Below are 5,820 nucleotides of genomic sequence, written 5' to 3' on the forward strand. Positions count from 1 at the left end.
GCCGAGGCCAAGCTCCCCCCCCCCCCCCCCCGAGACCGTGCCGGCGCCCGGGAGGATCAAGTGCTGAGCGAGCGCTGCGTGGCCATAAAAGAGCATGCCATGCTCTTGCATGACGTCCGCCTTCGCCTCCGTCTTGAGTTGGAGAAGCTGCTTCGCCGCCCGCTGCCGCTCCTCCGCGGCAGCGACATCCCTCTTCCGTTGCTCGAGCGCCCTGCGGCGGTCGGCCCTCTTCTTGCTCTCGATCTTCCTCTGCTCCGCGGTGAGGTCGGCCTTCGCCTTCTTCGTCGCCGGCCCGGGCTCCACGACCACCGGCCCGTCCAGTTGAGGAGCCACCGCCAAGGGAGGACCGGCAACGGCCGCGAGCTGTGCCTCGTCTCCGATGGTGGCGGTGGCGGCGGCAGTCGCTTCGTCGGCCATCTCTAGGTTTTGGGAGTGGAGTGGAATGGCTGTGTTTTGGGAGACAGACAGGCGGGCCAGGGGCGGACAAGGGGAGGACGCGAGCGACCAGCATCCGGCATCCGCGGCCACGCAAACTCGTCCCAGATTTGGGCCGGGTTTGGGTCGTCCCGGACGCCGCGGCCATCCGTTTTAGGGATGGGTCCGCGCGCTGGGCCGCGTTTTTGTCCGGTTGGACCCATCCGGACGCGCGGGCGCGGTTTGGGTTGCCCCGTTGGAGATGCCCTTAATGGTTTATTTTAGGTCTCGGTCGCAGGTTTTTTCTTCGGATAGGACACACACCAGCGTACGTCGCCGGGCTTTTTTTTGTTGAAGAATCAACGGGGGGCGATCGCCCACCTGAACTCAGTTTTCATTAATTAACGGGGGTTACAAGACGACACTAGGGTGGCCGTAGCCAACAATCCTGGGTCTGGGAGGCGGCATACCGCGCACATCAAGAAAGGGGAGCCAGCTAGAGGAGGGGTACAAGTATATAGGGGGGCTAAGAGATATATCCACACCAAGCTAGCGGGGGGGTCGTGTCGATACTAGAGGGGGCGCGGACGATCCACAGGTGGAGGTGGGCGGCCACCATATCCAACACGCGCGTGGTAGACATGAGATCTGCGTCGAAGACCATTCTATTGCAGGATTTTCAGATGGACCACAACAAGGCAAGGATGGCGGTGTTACGCGCTTTCGGGTGCATGGGAGGTAAGTCTTCGGAGAGAGCATCGAGGAGGCCCGGCACGTCGTCGTCAGTCCGGGGGCGCCCCGAGGGAGAGATGATATTCCACAAGGGGCGGAGGCGGGGGCAGCCGACGAACAGGTGCGAGATGTCTTCCGGCTGGCCGGGGCAGAAGGGGCAATCCGTAGAGGGCACACACCCAAAACGATGCAGCAGCGCACGCGTCCTTGTTTTCTGGAGGGGCATGATCCAGAAGAACACCTTTACTTTGAGGGGCGCGAAGCAGTTCCAGTTGACATCCTGGCCCGGGACGATACAACCGGAGGAGTGAAGAGCCCGGTATACGCAGCCTGTGGAGAAGTCAACGGATGGGCCGAGGGCGATGAAGCGAACGTCTGGTGACGTCGCCGGGCTTTTTCTTCCGCGTCCCGTTCTTTTTGACATACCATGGTTTTCTAACGTACCAACACCACCGATCCGTAACTTATTAGTAAAAATTTAGCTATGAAATATGCAATTTTACCTACTATTTTGATGATATATTTAGTGAATTTTAGCTGTAGATTATGTTTTCACGTGAACCATGTCGGACCGAACCTCGAGGAACGTAAATAGGAACAATGGTTGTGACAACTTCATTTTCACTTCGCAAACTGCGCGTCCCTGTTTGTATCTCTACTGAACAAGTTCCGTCGTCAGGCGGTACGTCGTTTGCTTCGTCGATGGTTTGTTCCGCTCCCGATACGTCGTCGTTTCGTCCTACTTCCCCTCACTGGGCCAAGCCCAACGAGACCCATGTGGCCGGTCTTCACTCTCGCTTCGGCTTCGTCCAGGAGAAACCCCAAACCGTATCTTCCCCTCTCCCCATCTCCACCGCCGCCTCCATCGATCCCCAACACCACCACCTCCACCGCCCATGCCTCACATGTGTGAGACCGGCTCCGCCCCGCCTGAAAGGCAGAGGGAGCAGCGTCTCTTCCTCTGGCAGCTGCCGACATGGGCGCGTCGCGCGCACACGAGGAGATTTGCCCAGCAGCCCGAGCTGCGGCCGAGAGCGAGGCATGGGCGGAGGACCTTGCTGCGGCCGGGGCACGGGAAATCAAGCAACTACCGGAGACCGCCGGCAATGGCTCCGGGGCAGAGGAGGCGGCAGAGGAATCATAGAGGCGCTCTGGAGAGAAACCCACTGCGTACAATTTTTTCTTTGTAAGCTACTCAATTCTCCATCTCTGTAAAGCTACTCAATGCTTAATTAGGTTTGCTCTATCTCTGATTGGTTTGATTTACCATGGAATGAAAAATTCTCTGAGAGAGCTAACGAGAAAATACATGCACAAAACTGTCATTACTAATGTTCTGATAATAATAATTTCATATGAGATGGCCATGTATATAGAGTGCCGCTATGTTTTGGTTGGATGTAGACTAGCGTTATAAATCCATGTCCCGGTGTGATCAACAATTTTGAGGATTCAGGGCCTGTTATATTATACGAGAGTAGATTTCTAAATAACTTGCAGCCACTTAGGTTCATGAGAGCACTGGTTTAAGGAAGCTCTTACATCTGAATTTTGAGGGTTTAGTGCTCTTTTTATAGCTGAATTCCAATAAAATATGTCAGGTACTGGTCTTACTGGTTTGAACCGGTAGATTTTATACCATCCATGGCTATTTGCGTTCAAAGTAATACCAATATTAGTGTTACCTTGATGTTGTACTCACATCAAAGAAACAACCTACTTTGGGGAGCAAGCCATATAAAATAAAATCTGAAATATCAAACTGGAATAGATAAGTAACCCGCTGGTTATCAGCTACTTATAAATGGAAGTATGTCGCTGTAGATGAAATGATGGAATATCACATGCTCTGAATTGTTTTCCTAGCGCGTTGCTCTCCCTTCCCTATGTATTTATGTGATATCCCTCTACTTCTCTTTCTAGGGGCATCGGTTAAAAATTAAGGAGTTCTAATTATTGAGGGAGTTAAGGTGCATTCCAATGGATAACAAGCCCCTTTTGACTGATACACCTATTTAGAATAACCTAGCAGAAGTGCGGTCACTACTGAACTTCATTCCACCTGATATATATCCTTATTCCATCAGGAATTGAAGTCATGGTATGATCTATTGTGCTAACACATGCATCACTGCCCGTCTGCTACTCTATGTAATATATGCGCTTGCTATTATTGGAACTGTTAGCTAATTTAGAGCAATGTCAGGGGCGTTGCCGATTCATTAAGAAAAATAGACAAATGGCTAATAACATTGTTGGGACTGTTAGCTATTTCCCTGCATTATTAAAATGCTTCTTTCCAAAACAAAACATTTTGTTTGGTCTCAGTTTTTCCAGGTTCATTTCTTTGGGAAATTCTTGGAGTTATGGTTCTTATATATTAGTTTAGTAATTCAACACCTGACATTTTGCAATATCTATTGGTGAGGATAGTTTCTTCAATGTGATATCCCATCCTTGAGTGCTTTAATATCAACTTTAATGACATTTTGTAGAGATGAGTACCTTCTTCAGTGTGTCAAAATTGATCAGGAAATACATTTCTAGATTCCTGAGGCATATACGTCGAGCTATCAAAGTTTGCTCCATCTCGAATTCTCAATGCCTTGTATTTCTTGATTTCGTATGTATGAACATAAGGACCAGGTCGTCAGACATCAGCACATTTGTTGATTTGTCAGATTTCTTCTATAATTCTTGCTCCAACTAATGGTGTCTTCGCTGACTTATCAGATTTTGTGTCAACAAGTGCAAAAAATGAAGAGGGAGGCTGGAAGGGGAATGGGGCAGCGAAGAGGATAGATAATTTACTTTTCTAAAATTTTGCAATTATGTCAGTCAGCGAGACAGTGACTAGCGACGGTGGTGGAGGAAAGCCTGTTGATCACGCCACTGAACCAGGATAAGGTTTGTGCAGATCTTTCTTGATTTTTCTGTTTGCTGGTGATTCATATTTTCTGGACAAGTTTGTGAGTGTAGTTTATATTATTTTTTGGCATCTATTCCAGAAATTTAGGGCTTTCCTTACCTTTATATTACTAGAGAGAAATTGAGAATGTGTAGTTGGAGTATTCGTACAGAGTCAAGGTAGGAGATAGAACACCCACTGATGCGCAGGACTCACATACATAGTATACATGAAATGCAGGCTAAAAAGAGATCTACCTGTTTACCGAGGATTTTTTTTGTAAGTGTTGGAATGACAAATAGGTATTTGTTTAGTAGACTATATAAATAATATATATTCAAAGTTTAGTTGATATATAAATAATATATACTCTGTAAGTACTTGTGGGGCAACAAGCGTTTGTATGTAATGTGTTGAGGACAATTGTGTTGAATAAAATTGCTCCAGATAAGCTAAGTTTCTAAACAGGAAATAAAGTGCTTTGTCAATTCATAGAGTTCTCAGTTGTCTATGCTCCTATAAGAGAGTGCCCTCGTTTGGAGGATCACGATTTTTTTTTGTAAAGAACTGCACATATGCTTATAAGTGTGATTTACATACATGTAAATATTCGGTAATATTGTATATGTTTTCATTTGTGGCGGAAGGAGTGGTGTGACGAAAAAATGGAGAAGTGAGGAAGATAGAGAAACAATGACAATTCACTATCATGCTAATAGATTTTTCTACGTGAACGTAACATACACATTTAACAGCCGTGGTGTAGAAATTCTAGATATGCCTGCACTACTAAACTTTGTAATACTAAGTAAAAACATTCAGTTAATTAAGATGATGGTCTTGGGGTAGGAAGTCAACTTATAGAATATATGTTTTTGCAAATACCATATTTTTGCTAATTGCAGCGTGCAATGAATGATTGTGCTTGCTCGGGCCAGGTAGATGTGAAGGCCTTGCTAGAGGCGGAGAAAAACCAGCTCAGGCTAGGTAGATGTGAAGGCCTTGCTAGAGGCGGAGCAAAACCAAAAACAAAGCCGACCATTGATTCCATTGCCAGTTTTTCCTTCCATCAAATGGCATCGGGGTTTATAGTTTATAAGGGTGGTTGACTGAAGAGAGGGTAGAGGGCGAAATGTGTGATGGGTTGTTTGTTGTGAGGGTATTAGAAACCCTACTCAAGTTGCGCATGTTTTTTTGCAGGATGGGGGCAGTGGGCTGGTAAGGAGAAGTGGTGCACATGGTGGCCGAGGGGAGGAAGAAAAATTAATAAATTCAAGTTCATAGATATGTGGTGAAACTAAGAATATATTGTGCTCGATGCATTTGACAACTAAGTAGTTGATGCACACATACACTTACTATTGTTCGGTGGCAATGCATTATGGTTTGAGTAAGTCTAAATGTATGCTCTTTCCCTCAACTTGGTGGTATCCTTGTTGAAATATAAAAATTTCTGCGTGTGTTACATATGTGATAGAGAAAAATTGATCCCGTAGCAACGCACGGGCATTGAACTAGTCTGTTAAAAGCCTGAAGTAACATGTTGAAAGTTCACGACCCAAACTGCCAATTTCCATCTCAAAAAAAAAAAAAAAACTGCCAATTTCCAGGATTGGAAATCCAAGGTTTAATTTGGACTACCTCTGCCAACCCTCTTTTTTTTTTACTTTATTTGGTGAGACGGACACGTATTACCCAGGCCAGGTCGGTTTGTGTACTCCCTCCCATATAGCCATACAAAAACAAGTCAGCCGTTCGCCGGCATC

General features: G+C 46.5%; 1 long non-coding RNA gene across 1 annotated transcript; it reads left to right on the forward strand.

The window, feature by feature from the left end:
- Positions 1–1,910: 1,910 nt before the first annotated feature.
- Positions 1,911–5,521, forward strand: LOC127295395 (uncharacterized). The gene is made up of 3 exons (XR_007847767.2): positions 1,911–2,332; positions 3,880–4,053; positions 5,255–5,521. It is a non-coding gene; the product is annotated as an uncharacterized lncRNA (long non-coding RNA).
- The last annotated feature ends 299 nt before the right edge of the window (positions 5,522–5,820 follow it).

This window comes from Lolium perenne, chromosome 4, assembly GCF_019359855.2.
Source record: "Lolium perenne isolate Kyuss_39 chromosome 4, Kyuss_2.0, whole genome shotgun sequence".
Lineage (NCBI taxonomy): Eukaryota > Viridiplantae > Streptophyta > Magnoliopsida > Poales > Poaceae > Lolium > Lolium perenne.